Source organism: Callorhinus ursinus, unplaced genomic scaffold, assembly GCF_003265705.2.
Source record: "Callorhinus ursinus isolate GAN/ISIS: 27379988/994484 unplaced genomic scaffold, GSC_fseal_2.0 scaffold2, whole genome shotgun sequence".
NCBI classification, from domain to species: domain Eukaryota; kingdom Metazoa; phylum Chordata; class Mammalia; order Carnivora; family Otariidae; genus Callorhinus; species Callorhinus ursinus.
Window position 1 is genome coordinate 91,663,744 of NW_027397064.1, and position 20,801 is coordinate 91,684,544.

General features: G+C 38.6%; 1 protein-coding gene across 4 annotated transcripts in view; it reads left to right on the top strand.

Moving 5' to 3' along the window:
- ZRANB3 (zinc finger RANBP2-type containing 3) overlaps positions 1-20,801 on the top strand; it is a 311,788-nt gene that overhangs the window by 142,256 nt on the left and 148,731 nt on the right. The gene's annotated exons all lie outside the window — the stretch shown is intronic.

Below are 20,801 nucleotides of genomic sequence, written 5' to 3' on the forward strand. Positions count from 1 at the left end.
TCTGAGCTTTCAGCAAGTCATAATTTTTTTGCTGCCAGATGGTCTTGCCTTGATGATGACTGCTCACTGATCAGGTTGGTAATTGCTGCAGATTGGGGTGGCTGTGGCACTTTCTTAAATTAAGACCCAGGTGTTTTATGGAAGTGTTGAATCACTGTATTGTACACCTGAAACTGATATTATCCTGTATGTTAACTAACTGGAATTTAAGTAAAAACTTTAAAATACACAAACAATTCTTTGTAGCATGTGATACCGTTTGAGATAGCATTTTACCCACATAAACTGGGTAAAAGTAGAACTTTTTTCAAAATAGGAGTCAGTCCTCTCAAACTTGGCCACTGCTTTATCTACCAAGTTTATGTAATATTCTAAATCCTTTGTTTTCATTTTGACAATCTTCACAGTATCCTCACCAGAAGTAGTTTCCATGTCAAGAAGCCACTTTATTTCCACATCCATAAGAAGAAAGTCCTCATCTGTTAAAGTGTTATGTTAGATTATACCAATTCATCACATCTTCAGACTCCACTTCTAATTCTGGTTCTCTTGCTATTTCTATCACATCTGCGGTTACTTCCTCCACTAACATCTTGAACCTTTCAAAGTCATCTAAGAGGGTTGGAATCAACTTTTTCCAAACTCCTATTCATGTTGATATTTTTACCACTTACCATGAATCACGATGAATGTTCTTAATATCATCTAGAATGGTGAATACTCTCCAAAATGTTTTCAATTGACTGCTCAGATTCATCAGAGGAATCACTCTGACAGCTGTTCAGTTACAAAATGTGTTTCTTAAATAGTAAGGCTTCAGTGTCAAAATTACTCCTTGACCTGTGGGCTGCAGGAAGGATGTTGTGTTAGCAGGCAAGAAAACAACATTCATCTCATTGTACCTTTCTTTCCATCAGAGCTCTTGGGCCAGGTGCATTGTCAATGAGTGGTGATATTTTGAGATGCATCTCTTTCTCTGAGCAGTAGGTCTCAAGAGTGGGCTTAAAATAGTCAGCTAACCATGTGGTAATCAGATGTGCTGTCATCCAGGAACAAAAACATCCATTTTGTTCCATTTGTAGAATGCAGGCAGAGTAGATTGAGCATAATTCTTAAAGACTGTAGGATTTTTGGAATGTAAATGAGCCCTGGATTCAATTTAAAGCCACCAGCCATACTAGCCCCTACCCAGAGACTCAGCCTGTCCTCTGAAGCTTTCAAGCCAGTCATTGACTTCTCCTCTCTAGCTATGAAGTCCTAGATGGCATCTTCTTTCAATAGAAGGCTGTTTCGTTTACACTGAAAATCTGTTGTTTAGTGTAGCCCCTTCATTAATGTTCTTAGCAAGATCTTCTGGAGAACTTGCTGCAGCTTCTACACCAGCACTTGTGACTTCCCCTTGCACTTTTATGTTCTGAAGACAGCTTTTGAACCAGCCTCTGCTAGCTTCAGACTTTTCTTCTGCAGCTTCCCCACTTCTCAGCCTTCACAGAATTGAAGAGTTAGGGCCTTGCTCTGGATTCAGCTTTGGTTAAGGGAATGTTGTGGCTGGCTTGCTCTTCAGTCCAGACCATTGAAACCTTTTCCACATCAGTAATAAGGCTCTTTTGCTCTTTTATCATTTGTGTGTTCCCTGAAGTAGCATTTTTAATTTCTTTCAAGAATGTTTCACAACTTGGCAACTGTTTGGTACAAGAGGCCCAGCTTTTGGCCTTTCTCAGCTTTTGACATAGCTTCCTCACTAAGCGTAATCATTTCTAGCTTTTGATTTAAAGTGAGAGACATGCAACTCTTCCTTTCACATGAACACTTAGAGGCCATGGTAGGGTTGTTAATTGGCCTCATTTCAATATTGTTGTGTCTTAGGAAATAGAGAGGTCTAAGGAGAGGGAGATAGATGGGGGAACAGCTTGTCAGTGGAATAGTCAGAACACACACAATACTTATTTAAGTTTGCCATCTTATATGGGTGTGGTTTGTGGTGCCCCAAAACAATTATAATAGTAACATGGAAGATTCCTGATCATAGATCACATAATCAAATATAATTATAATAAAAAAGTTTGAAATATTGCAGGAATTTACCAAAGTGTGACACAGATACATGAAATTAGCAAATGCTATTCAAAAAATGGCACGAGTAGATTTGCTTGATGTAGAGTTTCCACAAACTTTCCATTTTTAAAAAACACTATTTGCAGATTACATAAATCATGTGTAGTAACATGAGGTATGCCTATATAATTTAATCTACAAGGATACAGAAATAGTTCTGCTAAACCATACATCTCCTTAACAGTAATAAATAATTGAATATAGGATTTTAGTCTGACATTTCTATATGTGGGTTTCTTTACTCAATTCAGTCTGTCATTAAGATTTAAAGTCTGCATATCTAAAAGTTTTCTTTAAAGGAATCTCATCTAGAACAAATTGATCACCTACTCTAAAGATGAACCTACATCCTTACCCTAAAAATACAAATTGCTTATAACTTTAAAACTGGAAACTTCCAAAAAAATTTTTTATAATTGGAAACTTCTAGTCAAACAAAATTCTCAATCAGAAGGCATTTTCTGATTTATGCATTTGCTGTATAAATGCAATGACAATACAAAAAATTGAAAATGAAATTCTGGGGTGCCTGGGTGGCTCAGTCATTAAGCTTCTGACTTCAGGTCAGGTCATGATCCCAGGGTCCTGGGATCGAGCTCCGTATCAGGCTCCTCGCTCGGCGGGAAGCCTGCACTCCCCCTGCTTGTGTTCCTGCTCTCACTATCTCTCTCTGTCAAAATAAATAAATAAAATCTTTAAAAAAAAGAAAAAATGAAATTCTGTGTGTCAGTTAAGATCGTTGTTGTTTAATTGCTCTTACTAATTTTGTGGAATAAGACATATAGAAAATCCAAATTTATTCTCCTAAATAAAATACTGATTTATTATTTTGAATACATTGATAAAATGTATATTTGAAGTTAAAGTATTCTATTTAATTCTTCTTATGTAGTACCTAGATAGTTGTACCATTATTGAGTATGTCTTTGGTTCTTTTTTTTTTTTTTAATTTTTTCATTTGAGACAGAGAGAGAAAGAGAGCAGGAGCAGTGGGGAGAGGCAGAGGAAGAGGGAGAAACAGACTCCCTGCTGAGCAGGGACCTGGAGATCATCACCTGAGCTGAAGGCAGATGCTTAACCATCTGAGCCACCCAGGCGCCCCTGTGCCTTTGATTCTTAATAGTTGATTTAGACTTAATCATCTTGAAACACTGGATCATTTTACTTTAACAAATCCTTTTGTAGTGAGAGCCAAAGACTTTGAACCACCTATTGAGTATAGTTACTTTCTTATACCCACATTATTTGAGAGTGTTTTTGGTTTATAATTGAATGTTATGCTATTTTAATTCTTTGGAAAATACTTGTAATATAAGTACATTTTTGTTAAAGTTCATATATATATATATATATATATATATATATATTAAAAATATTGTCCAGCAATTATTTTCCTATTTACAAATTTTATCTAGAACTCAATTTTCTGGTATTATGTGGTCCACTCTTTCTTTAATGGGAGCATGAGATTTTAGTCATATACTTTTAGTTTGAATCATGTTTTATTCAGGGATGTTCCATGAGATTTTATTTTCTACTGAATTGTGCCTGTAAGAGGATACATGAGAGAACAAGGAAAGGAGACTGACTTTGTTTTTTATTGGGTTCATGGAATTGGCCTAAGATCATGGTTTTCAACATGAGGGCTGTGTGGTTGTGTGGTTTTGAATTTCCCTCTGATGCTAAAGGAAGTAATGCCCACATTTCTTATCAGCTTGCCCGGATTTAGGGTAAGAGGGTAAGGAGGACTAATGGGGCTTAAAAGCTGTCAGCATTCAAACAATAAAAATGGAATCAGACTCTTTATCATACCCTTTGCTTTGCTCCCATTGTTTATTCTTGTATTCAACACATTACCTTCTTAGCTAAATTAATCCTTCCATTTTTTACACTTAAGACTCACTGGCTTGGGAATCTTTCATTCTTTTTAAAATGTCTCCTTATTTCTTAATTTTTACTTACTTTTTTTAAAAATTTTATTGTTATGTTAGTCACCATACAGTACATCATTAGTTTTTGATGTGATGATCCACGATCCATTGTTTTCATATAACACCCAGTGCTCCATACAGTACATGCCCTCCTTAATACCTATAAATGGGCTAACCAATCCCCCCTCCCCGCTTCCCTCTAAAACCCTGTTTGTTTCTCAGAGTCCATAGTCTCTCATGGTTCATCTCTCCCTCCGATTCCCCCCCTTCATTTTTCCCTTCCTTCTCCTAATGTCCTCCATGCTATTCCTTATGTGCCACAAATAAGTGAAACCATATGATAATTGACTTTCTCTGCTTGACTTATTTCACTTAGCATAATCTCCTCTGGTCCCATCCATGTTGATGGAAAAGTAGGGTATTCATCCTTTCTGATGGCTGAGTAACATTCCATTGTATATATGGATCACATCTTCTTTATCCATTCATGTGTTGAAGGGCATCTTAGCACTTTCCACAGTTTGGCTATTGTGGACATTGCTGCTATGGACATTGTGATGCATATGGCCCTTCTTTTCACTACATCTGTGTCTTTGGGGGAAATACCCAGGAGTGCAATGGCTGGGTCATAGGATAGCTCTATTTTTAACTTTTTGAGGAACCTCCACACTGTTTTCCAAAGTGGCTGTACCAACTTGCATTCCCACCAACAGTGTAAGAGGGTTCCCCTTTCTCCACAACCTCTCCAACATTTGTTGTTTCTTGCCTTGTCAATTTTTGCCATTCTAACTGGTGTAAGGTGGTATCTCAATGTGGTTTTGATTTGCATTTCCCTGATGGCTAATGATGATGAACATTTTTCATGTGTCTGTTAGCCATTTGTACGTCTTCTTCAGAGAAGTGTCTTTTCATATCTTCTGCCCACTTTTTGACTTGATTATTTGTTTTTTGGGTGTTAAGTTTGAGAAGTTCTTTATAGATCTTGGATACCAGCCCTTTATCTATAGTGTCATTTGCAAATATCTTCTCCCATTCTGTGGGTTTTCTCTTTGTTTTGTTGACTGTTTCCTTTGCTGTGCAGAGGTTTTTTATCTTGATAAGTCCCAAAAGTTCATTTTTGCTTTTGTTTCACTAGCTTTTGGAAATGTATCTTGAAAGAAGTTGCTGTGGGCAATGTCAAAGAGGTTACTGCCTATGTTCTCCTCTAGGATTTTGATGGATTCTGTCTGACATTGAGGTCTTTCATCCACTTTGAGTTTATCTTTGTGAATGGTATTAGAGAATGGTCGAGTTTCATTCTTCTGCATGTGGCTGTCCAATTTTCCCAGCACCATTTATTGAAGAGACTTTTTTCCATTGCATGTTTTTTCCTGCTTTGTCAAAGATTATTTGACCATAGAGTTGAGGGTCCATATCTGGGTTCTCTATTCTGTTCCATTGGTCTATATGTCTGTTTTTGTGCCAGTACCACGCTGTCTTGGTGATTACAGCTTTATAATATAGCTTGAAATCGGGCAACGTGATGCCCCCAGCTTTGTTTTTCTTTTTCAACATTTCCTTGGCGATTCGGGGTCTTTTCTGATTCCATACAAATTTTAGGATTGTTTGTTCCAGCACTTTGAAAAATGTCATTAGAATTTTGATCGGGATGGCATTGAAGGTATAGATTGCTCTGGGTAGCATAGACATTTTAACAGTGTTTATTCTTCCGATCCATGAGCATGCAATATTTTTCCATCTTTTTGTGTCTTCTTCAATTTCTTTCATGAGTGTTGTGTAGTTCCTAGAGTATAGATCCTTTACCTCTTTGGTTAGGTTTATTCCGAGGTATCTTATGGTTTTTAGTGCTATTGTAAATGGAATCGTTTCTCTAATTTCTCTTTCTACAGTTGCGTTGTTAGTGTGTAAGCAAGCAACTGATTTCTGTGCATTGATTTTGTATCCTGCCACATTACTGAATTGCTGTATGAATTCTAGTAATTTGGGGGTGGAGTCTTTTGGGTTTTCCACATAAAGTATCACGTCGTCTGTGAAAAGAGAGAGTTTGACTTATTCTTTGCCGATTTGAATACTTTTATTTCTTTCTGTTGTCTGATTGCTGTTGCTAGGACTTCTAGTACTATGTTGAACAATAGTGGCGAGAGTGGGCATGCTTGACGTGTTCCTGAACTTAACGGAAAGGCTCTCAGCTTTTCCCCATTGAGGAGGATATTCCCTGTGGGTTTTTCATAGATGGATTTTATGAACTTGAGGAATGTTCCCTCTATCCCTATACTCTGAAGAGTTTTAATCAGGAAAGAATGTTGTATTTTGTCAAATACTTTTTCTGCATCAATTGAGAGGACCATATGGTTCTTCTCCCTCCTCTTATTAATGTGTTCTATCACATTAATTGATTTGCGAACGTTGAACCACCCTTGCGTCCCGGGGATAAATCCCACTTGGTCATGGTGGATGATCCTTTTAATGTATTGTTGGATCCTATTAGCTAGGATTTTGTTGAGGATTTTGGAATCCATATTCATCAAGGATATTGGTCTGAAATTCTCCTTTTTGATGGGGTCTTTGCCTGGTTTGGGGATTAAAGTAATGCTGGCTTCATTGAATGAGTTTGGAAGTTTTCCTTCTGTTTCTATTTTTTGAAACAGCTTCAGGAGAATAGGTATTATTTCTTCTTTGAATGTTTGGTAGAATTTCCCAGGGAATCCATCAGGTCCTGGACTGTTGTTTTTTGGGGGGTTTTTGATCACTGCTTCAATCTCGTTACTGGTTATTGGCCTATTCAGATTGTCATTTCTTCCTGTTTCAGTCTTGGCCGCTTATAGGTTTCCAGGAAGGTCTCCATTTCATCCAGATTGCTCATTTTATTGGCATATAGTTGTTGATAATAATTTCTAATAATTGTTTCCATTTCCTTGGTGTTAGTCGTGATCTCTCCCCTTTCATTCATAATTTTATTAATTTGGGTCCTTTCTCTTTTCTTTTGGATAAGTCTGGCCAGTGGTTTATCGATCTTATTAATTCTTTCAAAGAACCAACTTCTAGTTTTGTTGATCTGATCTACTGTGTTTCTGGTTTCTAATTCATTGATCTCTGCTTTAATTTTAATTATTTCTTGTCTAATACATGGCTTAGGCATCGTTTGTTGCTTTTTCTCTAGTTCTTTAAGGTGTAGAGTTGGTTGGTGAATTCGGGATTTTTCTATTTTTTTGAGTGAGGTTTGGATGGCTATGTATTTCCCCCTTAGGACCGCCTTCGCAGTATCCCATAGGTTTTGGACTGAAGTGTTTTCGTTCTCATTGATTTCCATGAATTCCTTAAGTTCTTCTTTGATTTCCTGGTTGACCCAAACATCCTTGAGCAGAGTAGTCTTTAGCTTCCAAGTGTTTGAATTTCTGCCAAATTTTTTCTTGTGATTGAGTTCCAGTTTTAAAGCATTGTGGCCTAAGAATATGCAGGGAATAATCTCAATCTTTTGGTATCGGTTGAGACCTGATTTGTGACCCAGTATGTGGTCTGTTCTGGAGAAAGTTCCATGTGCACTCGAGAAGAATGAGTATTCTGTCGTTTTAGGGTAAAATGTTCTGTAAATATCTATGAGGTCCATCGGATCCAGTGTATCATTCAAAGTTCTTGTTTCCTTGTTGATTTTCTGCTTAGATGATCTGTCCATTGCTGAAAGTGGAGTATTGAGGTCTCCTACAATTAACATATTGTTATCAATACGACTCTTTATTTTGGTTAACAGTTGGCTTATGTAGATGGCTGCTCCCATGTTGGGGGCATAGATATTTACAATTGTTAGATCTTCTTGTTGGATAGACCCTTTAAGAATGATATAGTGTCCTTCTGTGTCTCTAATTACAGACTTTAGTTTAAAATCTAATTTGTCTGGTATAAGAATTGCTACCTCAGCTTTCTTTTGAGGTCCGCTGGCATGGAAGATGGACCTCCATCCTGTCACTTTCAGTCTGGATGTATCTTTAGGTTCAAAATGAGTCTCTTGTAGACAGCATATGGATGGGTCCTGTCTTTTTATCCAATCTGGAACCCTATGCCATTTTGTGGGAGCATTTAGGCCATTCACGTTGAGAGTGATTATTGAAAGATATGAATTAATTGTCATCATGTTGCCTGTGAAGACATTGTTTTTATACATTGTCCCTGTAAATTTCTGTTGTGTATCACTCTTGGGGTCTTTCTCGTTTTATAGAACCCCCCTTAATATTTCTTGCAGGGCCGGCTTAGTGGTCACATATTCTTTCACTTTCTGCCAGTCGTGGAAGCTCTGCATCTCTCCATCCATTCTAAATGAAAGCCTTGCAGGATAAAGTATTCTTGGCTGCATGTTCTTCTCATTTAGTACCCTGAATATGTCTTGCCAGGCCTTTCTGGCTTGCCAGGTCTCTGTGGATAGGTCTGACATTATTCTGATGTTCCTCCCTCTGTACGTAAGGAATCTCTTCCCCCTAACTGCCCTTAAGATGGTTTCCTTGGTTCAAAGATTTGCAAGTTTTACTATTACATGCCGGGGTGTTGGCCTGTTTTCCGTGATCTTGGGAGGGGTCCTCTGTCCCTCTAGGACGCGAATGTTTGTTTCATTCCCCAGATTAGGGAAGTTCTCAGCTACGATTTGCTCAAATGCATCTTCTAGTCCTCTCTCTCTCTCCACTCCCTCCGGGATTCCAGTTATTCTGACATTGGAACGCTTCATGGTGTCGCTTATTTCTCTGATTCTATTTTCATGGATTCTGAGTTGTTTTTCCCTGGCCTCCTCTTTTCCCTTTTTATCTATTATATTGTCTTCCAGGTCGCTTATTTGTTCTTCTGCCTCAGTTACCCTAGCTGTTAGATTATCTAGATTGGATTGGATCTCATTGATAGCATTTTTAAGTTCTGCCAATTCAGCTTTCATTTCTGCCCTTAGAGACTCTACGTTGCCATTAATCGATTTCTCCATTCTAGCCATTGTCTTCACAATGGCTAGCCTGATTTCCATCTCCGACATCTTGGTTATATCTGCATCCATTTGTAAATCTGTGGCATAAGTCATAATCTCTGAGTCTTTTCTATTTTGGGGGTTCCTCCTCCTAGTCATTCTGTTGATGGGTGGTTGAGGGAATGTATAGAGTCCAAATTATTGACCAGAACTAACCCATCCCCCCACCCCACTCCCCTCTAGAACCCTCAGTTTTGTTTTTCAGAGTCCATCGTCTCTTATGGTTCGTCTCCCCCTCCGACTTACTACCCTTCATTCTTCCCCTCCTGCTATTTTCTTCTTCTTTTTCTTTTTTCTTAACATATGTTGCATGATTTGTTTCAGAAGTACAGATCTGTGATTCAACAGTCTTGCACAATTTACAGCGCTCACCATAGCACATACCCTCCCCAATGTCTGTCACCCAGCCACCCCATTCCTCCCCCCCCACCACTCCAGCAACCCTCAGTTTGTTTCCTGAGATTAAGAATTCCTCATATCATAGAGGTCCTATGATACATATCTTTCTCTGATTGACTTATTTCACTCAGCATAACACCCTCCAGTTCCATCCACGTTGTTGCAAATGGCAAGATCTCATTTCTTTTGATGACTGCATAATATTCCATTGTGTATATATGCCACATCTTCTTTATCCATTCATCTGTCGTTGGACATCTTGGCTCTTTCCACAGTTTGGCTACTGTGGACATTGCTGCTATAAACATTGGGGTGCACGTACCCCTTCGGATCCCTACATTTGTATCTTTGGGGTAAATACCCAGTAGTGCAATTGCTGGATCGTATGGTAGCTCTATTTTCAACTGTTTGAGAAACCTCCATACTGTTTTCCAGAGTGGCTGCACCAGCTTGCATTCCCACCAACAGCGTAGGAGGGTTCCCCTTTCTCCACATCCCCTCCAACATCTGTCGTTTCCTGACTTGTTCATTTTAGCCATTCTGACGGGTGTGAGGTGGTATCTTATTGAGGCTTTGATTTGGATTTCCCTGATGCCGAGCGATGTGGAGCACTTTTTCATGTGTCTCTTGGCCATTTGGATGTCTTCTTTGGAAAAATGTCTGTTCATGTCTTCTGCCTATTTCTTGATTGGATCATTTGTTCTTTGGGTGTTGAGTTTAAGAAGTTCTTTATAGATTTTGGATACTAGCCCTTTATCTGATATGTCATTTGCAAATATTTTCTCCCGTTCTTTCGGTTGTCTTTTGGTTTTCTTGACTGTTTCTTTTGCTGTGCAAACCTTTTTATCTTGATGAAATCCCAATAGTTCATTTTTGCCCTAGCTTCCCTTGCCTTTGACGATGTGTCTAGGAAGAAGTTGCTGCGGCTGAGGTCGAAGAGGTTGCTACCTATGTTCTCCTTTAGAATTTTGATGGACTCCTCTCTCACGTTTAGGTCGTTCAACCATTTGGAGTCTATTTTTGTGTGTGGTGTAAGGAAATGGTCCAGTTTCATTCTTCTGCATGTGGCTGTCCAATTTTCCCAACACCATTTGTGGAAGAGACTGTCTTTTTTCCATTGGATATTCTTTCCTGCTTTGTCAAAGATAAGTTAACCATAGAGTTGAGGGTCCATTTCTGGGCTCTCTATTCTTTTCCATTGATCGATGTGTCTCTTTTTGTGCCAGTACCATACTGTCTTGATGATGATGGCTTTGTAATAGAGCTGGAAGTCCGGAATTGTGATACCGCCAGCTTTGCTTTTCTTTTTCAATATTCCTCTGGCTATTCGGGGTCTCTTCTGGTTCCATACAAACTTTAGGATTATTTGTTCCATTTCTTTGAAAAAAGTGTATGGTATTTTGATGGGGATTGCATTGAATGTGTAGATTGCTCTAGGTAGCATTGACATCTTCACAATGTTTGTTCTTCCAATCCATGAGCATGGAACGTTTTTCCATTTCTTTGTGTCTTCTTCAATTTCTTTCAGGAGTATTTTATAGTTTTCTGAGTACAGATTCTTTGCCTCTTTGGTTAAATTTATTCCTAGGTATCTTATCGTTTTGGGTGCAATTGTAAATGGGATCGAATCCTTGATTTGTCTCCCTTCTGTCTTGTTGTTGGTGTATACGAATGCCACTGATTTCTGTGCATTGATTTTATATCCTGCTACTTTACTGAATTCCTGTACGAGTTCTAGCAGTTTTGGGGTGGAGTCTTTTGGGTTTTCCACATAAAGTATCATATCATCTGCAAAGAGTGAGAGTTTGACTTCCTCTTTGCCGATTTGGATGCCTTTGATTTCTTTTTGTTCTCTGATTGCTGTGGCCAGGACTTCTAATACTATGTTGAATAGCAGTGGTGATAATGGATATCCCTGCCGCGTTCCTGACCTTAGGGGAGAGCTTTTCCCCATTGAGAATGATATTCGCTGTAGGTTTTTCATAGATGGCTTTTATGATATTGAGGTATGTACCCTCTATCCCTATACTCTGAAGAGTTTTGATCAAGAAAGGATGCTGTACTTTGTCAAATGCTTTTTCTGCATCTGTTGATAGGATCATATGATTCTTGTTCTTTCTTTTGTTAATGTATTGTATCACGTTGATTGATTTGCGGATGTTGAACCAACCTTGCAGCCCAGGGATAAATCCCACTTGGTCATGGTGAATAATCCTTTTAATGTTCTGTTGGATCCTCTTGGCTAGTATTTTGGTGAGACTTTTTGCATCCATGTTCATCAAGGATATTGGTCTGTAATTCTCCTTTTTGATGGGGTCTTTGTCTGGTTTGGGATCGAGGTAATGGTGGCCTCATAAAATGAGTTTGGAAGTTTTCCTTCCATTTCTATTTTTTGGAATAGTTTCTGGAGAATAGGTATTAATTCTTCTTTAAATGTCTGATAGAATTCCCCTGGGAAGCCATCTGGCCCTGGGCTTTTGTTTTTTGGGAGATTTTGGATGACTGCTTCAATTTCCTTAGTGGTCATAGGTCTGTTCAGGTTTTCTTTCTTCCTGGTTCAATTTTGGTAGTTGATACAAATCTAGGAATGCACTCATTTCTTCCAGATTATCTAATTTGCTGGCACATAGTTGCTCATAATATGTTCTTATAATTGTTTGTATTTCTTTGGTGTTGGTTGTGATCTCTCCTCTTTCATTCATGATTTTGTTGATTTGGGTCATTTCTCTCTTCTTTTTGATAAGTCTGGCCAGGGGTTTATCAATCTTGTTAATTCTTTCAATGAACCAGCTCCTAGTTTCGTTGATTTGTTCTCCTGTTCTTTTGGTTTCTCTTTCATTGATTTCTGCTCTGATCTTTATTATTTCTCTTCTTCTGCTGGGTTTAGGCTTTATTTGCTGTTCTTTCTCCAGCTCCTTTAGGTGTAGATTTAGTTTGTGTATTTGAGACCTTTCTTGTTTCTTGAGAAAGGCTGGTATTGCTATATACTTTCCTCTTAGGACTGCCTTTGCTGTATCCCAAAGATTTTGAACAGTTGTGTTTTCATTTTCATCGGTTTCCATGAAATTTTTAAATTCTTCTTTAATTTCCTGGTTGACCCATTCATTCTTTAGTAGGATGCTCTTTAGCCTCCATGTATTTGAGTTCTCTCCAACTTTCCTCTTGTGATTGAGTTCCAGTTTCAAAGCATTGTGGTCTGAAAATATGCAGGGAATAATCCCAATCTTTTGGTACTGGTTGAGACCTGATTTGTGACCTAGGATGTGATAATTCTGTAGAATGTTCCATGGGCACTAGAGAAGAATGTGTATTCCATTGCTTTGGGATGGAATATTCTGAATATATCTGTGAAGTCCATTTGGTCCAGTGTGTCATTTAAAGTCTTTATTTTCTTGTTGATCTTTTGCTTAGATGATCTGTCCATTTCAGTGAGGGGATGTTAAAGTCCCCCAGTATTATTGTATTGTTGTCAATGTGTTTCTTTGCTTTTGTTATTAATTGCCTTATATAATTGGCTGCTCCCATTTTAGGGGCATACATATTTACGATTGTTAGATCTTCTTGTTGGATAGACCCTTTAAGTAGGATATAGTGTCCTTCCTCATCTCGTATTACAGTCTTTGGTTTAAAATCTAATTTGTCTGATACAAGGATTGCCACCCCAGCTTTCTTTTGGTATCCATTCGCATGGTAAATGGTTTTCCACCCCCTCACTTTCAATATGGGGGTGTCTTTGGGTCTAAAATGAGTCTCTTGCAGACAGCATATTGATGGGTCTTGTTTTTTAATCCAATCTGATAGCCTGTGTCTTTTGATTGGGGCATTTAGCCCATTTACATTCAGGGTAACTATTGAAAGATATGAATTTAGTGCCATTGTATTGCCTGTAAGGTGACTGTCACTGTATATTGTCTGTGTTCCTTTCTGATCTATGCTGCTTTTAGGCTCTCTCTTTGCTTAGAGGACCCCTTTTAATATTTCTTGTAGGGCTGGTTTCTTGTTTGCAAATTCCTTTAGTTTTTGTTTGTCCTGGAAGCTTTTTATCTCTCCTTCTATTTTCAGTGATAGCCTGGCTGGATATAGTATTCTTGGCTCCATATTTTTCTTGTTTAGTGCTCTGAAGATATCATGCCAGTCCTTTCTGGCCTGCCGGGTCTCTGTGGATAGGTCTGTTGCCAATCTAACGTTTCTACCATTGTAGGTTACATATCTCTTCTCCCGAGCTGCTTTCAGGATTTTCTCTTTGTCTCTGAGACTCGTAAGTTTTACTATGAGATGTCGGGTTGTTCACCTATCTTTATTGATTTTCTGAGGGGTTCTCTGTGCCTCCTGGATTTTGATGCCTGTTTACTTCCCCACATTAGGGAAGTTCTCTGCTATTATTTGCTCCAATATACCTTCTGCCCCTCTCTTTCTTCTTCTGGGATCCCAATTATTCTAATATTGTTTCGTCTTATCGTATCGCTTATCCCTCGAATTCTGCCCTCGTGATCCTGTAGTTGTTTATCTCTCTTTTTCTCAGCCTCTTTAGTTTCCATCATTTGGTCTTCTATATTGCTGATTCTCTCTTCTGCCTCTTTTATCCTAGCAGTTAGTGCCCCCATTTTTGATTGCACCTCATTAAAAGCCTTTTTGATTTCGACTTGGTTAGAGTTTAGTTCTTTTATTTCTCCAGAAAGGGTTTCTCTTTTATTTCTCCAGAAAGGGTTTCTCTAATAACTTCCACGCTTTTTTCAAGCCCAGCTAATATCTTTAAAGTCATGAATCTGAACTCTAGGTGTGACATCGTACTAATGTCCGTATTGAGTAGGTCCCTGGCTGAGGGTACTACCTCTTGTTCTTTTTGCTGAGGTGATTTTTTTCGTCTTGTCATTTTGTTCAGAGGAGAATAGATGAATGAGAGAACAAAATGCTAACAGGTTAACAATGTCCCCAGCAAATATACTCTATGCAAATCAGAAAAGACCTGAAACCGGGGGAAAAGAAAGAGAAAGAAAGAAAAAGGAAAGAGAGAAAAAAAAAGAAAAAGATAAAAACAAACAAAAACAGAACAAAACAAAAAAAACAGAATATGATCAAATGTGATCAGGCTAGTGCATAGATCAGTGCCACACACTAGATTTTGGGCGTATTTTAGTCTGTTAGAAGAAAGTGTCTCCTAAAATTTTAAAGGAAGAAAGACTTATATCAGTACAAAATAAGGGTTGATACAATGAAGGGTTGGAAGATCAGTGTAAAGATGAAAATTATAAAAGATTTTATAAAAGGAATTGATAAGATAAGAAGTTGTTTGAAAAAAGAAAGAACATTAAAAAAAAAGAAAAGAACAAAAAGGGAGAGAATGTGATCAGGCAGGAGACTAGAACAAAGCCATACACTAGTGATGTAGGGTATATTTTGATCTGTTACAATTAACTGTATCTCAAAATTTTGAAGAGAGAACAACTTATATATATATGCCAAAAATAAGGGTAACTACTATGAAGGTATAAAATATGACTCTAAAAATGAAAAATAAAAAATGTTTTTTTAAAAAAGGGATTGATAAGATATTGGTTGAAAAAGGGAAAAAGAAAAATTTAAAAAAAAAAACAGTTAAAAAATTAACTTTGAAAAACTAATGAATCATGGTAAAAAAGCCATGAATTCCATGTGTAGTATTCCCCCTAGCGCTGGAGTTCTCCCGTTCTCCTTGATCGGTAAACTTGATCTTGGCTTGCTGGCTCTTCGTGGTGATCTTCTGGGGCAGGGGCCTGTTGCCATGGTTCCCAAATGTCTTTGCCGGAGGCGGAATTGCCCTGCCCATGTTGGTCTGGGCTAAGCAACCTGCTTGGGTTTACTCTCAGGAGCTTTTGTTCCCTGCAAGCTCTCAGTGCAGCTTTGGAGGACCAGAGTGAAAATGGTGGCCTCCCAATCTCCACCCGGAGGAGCTGAGAACTCGGGGGCCGCTCCTCAGTGCGCCCCCAGAGAAAAGCAGTCACTCCTGTCTCCCCGGTCTCTGGCCGCACTCTGTGCTCACCTGGCCTGTGACCAAGCATTTCTATCTCTGCCACCCAACCCTGTGTGGAGTCTCCAAACCCAGCAGACCCCTGCGGTGCGCTCCCGCGCCACTCCTCCCCGTGGAGGAAGGGGAGTCTCCCCAGCTTTGCCGCTTGTTGGGTCCCTGCTGGAGGAGCAGTGGCCCGACTGTCACCGATCACAGTTTATGGCAACCCCGAGCTGAGAGCCCGCGCCTTGGCTCCGTCTCTGCAGCCGGCTTCCCCGCTCCAATACCTGGGAGCTCTGCTGCACTCAGGCACCCCTGGTCTTTCTGTGACCCCGAGGGTCCTGAGACCACACTGTCCCTCGAGGGTTCCACCCCCAGCTTAGCCACTGGAGCGACGTCCCTCAGCGGAGCCGACTTCTAAAAGTTCCAATTTTGTTCTCCGGGCTCTATCACTTGCCAGAAGCGGCGGAGGCCCCCTCCCCCCCATCCTCCCGAATATCGCCTTGGATTCACTTCTCCGCACGTCCTACCTTCCAGTAAGTGGTCGCTTCTCTGTTCAGAGAGTTGTTGCTATTCTTCTCTTCGATCTCCTGTTGCGTTCGTAGGTGTTCAGAATGGTTTGATCCCTATTCAGCTGAATTCCTGAGACCAGACGAAATCCAGGTCTCCTACTCCTCTGCCATCTTGCCCCGCTGACAGTCTCATTGACCATTTCTTAAAATGTACATGCCCAGGATGCGACTCCAAAAAGCCCAGCAGAAATTTGTAGTTGGACGAGAAAGAACAAGGCAGAGATTTTAGCATTATTGTGGTGCTGAGGACATATATCAGAGTTGTGCCTTGTCAAGGGAGAAAAATCTTGGTAAATACCCTGCTTGGGCTTGTTGTGACCTCCAGAAGTACACCCCCTAGTAGTAAAGACCATACCCTAGGAATAAGGGCAGATATGAAATAAACTTGCCTAACCCAAGACATAAAGGGAATGAGGTATCTGCTTTTACTCAATTTGTATTCCAAAAGAAAACTTAACCTAATTTCTGTCTGGGGGAAGATATCATCCAAAGCTTCTATAATTTCTTCACCAGTCACTTTCTAGAATCCATTTAAAAATATAAGGGATGCTGAGAAACAGTACCAAAAGGAAAATTAGGTAATAGAGTCCACAGTTCATCAGATTTTGGTTTTATCAGAAAGAGATTTTAAAATAACAGTGTTTTTTAATTCAGGAGAATCAAGTAAGTGGTGGACAACAGAAATGAATAGATAAAAAATTTCAGTGGAAAATTTAATCTATTGAAAAGAATCTAAAAATATATTTTAAAAGATTCTGATGTTCATTTTAGAGGTGAAAAATGACATATCTGGAATTAAAAACTTATTCATGTGGTGTAATATAGCAAATATACAAGAAAGCAGGATTAGGGAACTAGAAAATAAAAATAAATTCAAACTTCTAATGAGATTAACTTTTCAGCACATCTTGATTATTCTTATTCTTTCCTGTATTTATGTCAGTTCCCTCTCTTTTTTCAATCCATAACTTCTCTTTTCCCAACTTTTTTCCTACCTTTTGTTTCAGTTTTTGTTTCCACACATCCCTGTTGAAGACCTGTGACCCTGATATCAGTAGCAGACAATATTAGGGAATTTAATTAAGGTGCCTGGCAGGTTAACACAGAGATAACTGTTGGCCCCACTGCATGAAGTACACAAAATTCTAGGTAGACAGGCTCCAAGTAAATTTAGCAGCAAGCAAAGGATGAGCAGCAAGCAAAAGATCCAGTAATAGAATCTGAGGCAGAAAGACTTCTACTTTCCAGAAAATTAGGGTAGGAAACAAACCCCTCTTTCCAGAGAAATAGAAGTTAAGAAAATGATCCATGAACCCACTGCCAGAAGCAAAGCCAGGTAACCATAGCTATGGCATAGAGTTACTTGGTGGTATGGTCTACACACACACAGAATTGAACATGGCTCAGTTCTTGGAATTGTGCTCCTTTGTCATAGTTGTTAGGGATAAGCAAGCCAGGAAACATCTGTAATTTATAAATTTCTGCTGCCTTGGAATCATATTGGTCCCAGAATCTAGTGATGTTTAAGTGGGTTCAGCTATGAGGATTGGTAGGCTTTTGAGGACAAGAAAATATACCAGTCATTATACCAGATGTTGGTGCATAATTGCTCTTAGGTTTGGTTTTATGAAACTGAGTTATGTAAAAGTTATTTATTTCTATTAGGATTAGGTCCACTACCATCAAATAAATCTTAAATTTGTCTGTGTAGGCCTAAAGGTTGGGGTTGTATGCTATTCCTTAGAAAGAGATATAGAATATTAGGCTGTAAAATGATTTCATTTTGTACTAAAGTATGTAGGATGTGTGTGTATATGTGTGTCTATATTCCTAAGTTACCCAGTTACCAGGCCCTGCCTAACCTAACCAGAATTTTATTCTTCAAACCCTAGATAGGAAACGATTTTTCTCATAACAAGATCCTGCAAATGGATCTTGTTTCAATATTAAAAGCTTACATATCCAGTATTTTTTATAATTTTAGGTTTACTGAGGTATAGCAGAAAAACAAATTACAAGACCTATAACGTATGCATCATGATGACCTGACACACGTATATAGTGTGAAAGGATTTCCCCTATACATTTAACACATCACTCATCGCACATATCTATACTTTTCTGGGTTTTTCATTTTGTTTTCTTTTGTTGAGACCATCCTAGTTGCACCATCTCACCAAACCTCAGTCATACAACACTGTTATCAACTGTAGTCACAATGCTGTCCATTAGTTCCTCAGACCTTACTCATCTTACAGCTGAAAGTTTGTACGCTTTTACCAACCTCTCCCCATTCTCCCTGTCCCTTAGCCCCGCAACCACTTTTTTACTCTCCGTTACTGTGAGTTTGCTGCTCTCTTTCTTTTTTGTCCAAAGATTGTATGTATACATGATACCATGCAGTATCTATCATTCTCTGGCTTATTTCACTTAGCATCATGTCCTCACACTCCATCCAGGTTGTGGCAAATGGCAGGATTTCCTTTTTTCTCAAATAATATTCCAGTGTATATATATATATATATATATATATATATATATATATACCATGACTTCTTTATCGGCTCAAGCACTGATGGACATTTAGGCTATTTGTACACATTAAAAGTTTTAGACTTAGCTTTGACTCTTTTTTTTTTTCTTTTTTGTGGGGGAGGGGCAGAGGGAGAGAAAGGATCTTAAGCAGGCTCCACACACAGCACAGAGCCCAACTCAGGGCTCACTCTCACAACCCTGGGATCATGACCTGTGCTGTAATCAAGAGCCAGATGCTAAACTGACTGAGACCCCCAGCTACCCAGGCGCCCCTGCTTTGGCTCTATTTTTGAATGTGATTTGCCTCAGAACTTTGAAATGTTAGCTAATATTACTGCTCTTGCACTAAAGTCTTTTCAGTATTCCTTCCTGTTTTTTCTGTGCCTGGGTTTTGCCTCTCCCACAGAATTTAACGATCTTGATCTTTATTTACTCATTAATTCATTCATGGATTCAAATATCTGAGCACTTACTGAACACCAGGTCAGAAACAAAGTCACTTACTACATTTCATTTACCTTGTCTCCATTTGACAGTCTTTATTCCAATCAAAAGAACATCTTCCTAAGTAATTCACACTAGTTTTCTCTTTCTGAGTGTGATTGATATAAATGTTAACTTGCTTGAATATTCTGGGATTACTTTTGTCATTGTTAACAGCAGTAGTTTAATGAAAAATACATAAAACAAGATTTTCTTAGTGGAGACTTGCTAAAAATCCCAAACTTCCTTTTTGTCTTTTATTTAATTTTGCTCAGCATTTAAAATTCATTTTCAATTAACTGTATTAGGTATCTATATCTTTTTTCTTTTTGAAACATCAAGTCAGGAGTCCTTACATCTTTTAGTCTTTCTCTTACATCCACAATAATAACTACTTTTTTAAAGAAGTCAGTGTTATTGAGGTGTAATTCACTCTCTTAGGTAAATTCATCCGTTTTGGGCGCCTGGGTGGCTCAGTTGGTTAAGCGACTGCCTTCGGCTCAGGTCATGATCCTGGAGTCCCGGGATCGAGTCCCGCATCGGGCTTCCTGCTCGGCAGGGAGTCTGCTTCTCCCTCTGACCCTCTTCCCTCTCGTGCTTTCTATCTCTCATTCTCTCTCTCTCTCAAATAAATAAATAAAATCTTTAAAAAAAAAATTCATCCGTTTTAAATGCGCAGTTCTATAGGTCGACAAATGTATACAGGCATGGAACTGTCACCACAATCAAAATACAAAACAGCCCCATCATCTCAAAAGTTCCCTCATGCTGCTCCCCTCCTCCCACTCCTCGACTCTGATGTCTTTTCTGTATGACATAAAAATGGAATCATATGGTATGTGGCTTTTGAATTTGACTTCTTTCTTTTAGCAAAATGCAATGTGTTGTATATAGCAATAGTTTGCTCCCTTTTTATTGATAAATAGTATTCTATTACATGGATGTACCCCAGTTTTTATCCATGTACCAGTTGAAGTACATTTGGGTTGTCTTCGTATTCTGGCCGTTAGGAACAAAACCACTAAAAACATTCATTTATTAACTACTTTTTAAATGGGTACTGCTTAGAAATGGGGCATTATGATATAAGTGTGAAAACAATTAAGTGGGAAGACACCAGAGACCTGGGTTCTCACACTCGATTTGCATTCAATTAATGTTAAGTTGAATAGAGACTTTAACCACTGTATGCCCATTTCTTTTGTAAAATGTGCATGATTTAGGGCTTATTCTAGCTTTAAAATAACATGATATTGTGTTGTATAAGTAAGGCATTTACCCTTGTGCTCTCTAAGAGATGAACTTATAAATGGTCATGTACATCTTTATAAAATTAAGTTATGTGAATTCAATATAACTAATATTTTAAATAACAGGTTATTTTGTCTCTAAGTCCAGTCACAAATGGTTAGAAAATAACACAATTTGCTTAACGAATTTTAAAAGTCCTCATAATCTTGTGCTTTTTATTAACTATGTAATCCAATTGATTTTACGTTGGAAAATTATTTTGATGACAATACTCTTTATTTTTTATTGTTATGTTAATCACCATATATTACATCATTAGTTTTGGATGTAGTGTTCCATGTTTCATTGTTTGTGCATAACACCCAGTGCTCCACGCAGAACGTGCCCTCTTTAATACCCATCACCAGGCTAACCCATCCCCCCACCCCCCTCCCCTCTAGAACCCTCAGTTTGTTTTTCAGAGTCCATCGTCTCTTATGGTTCGTCTCCCCCTCTGATTCCCCCCCTTCATTCTTCCCTTCCTGCTATCT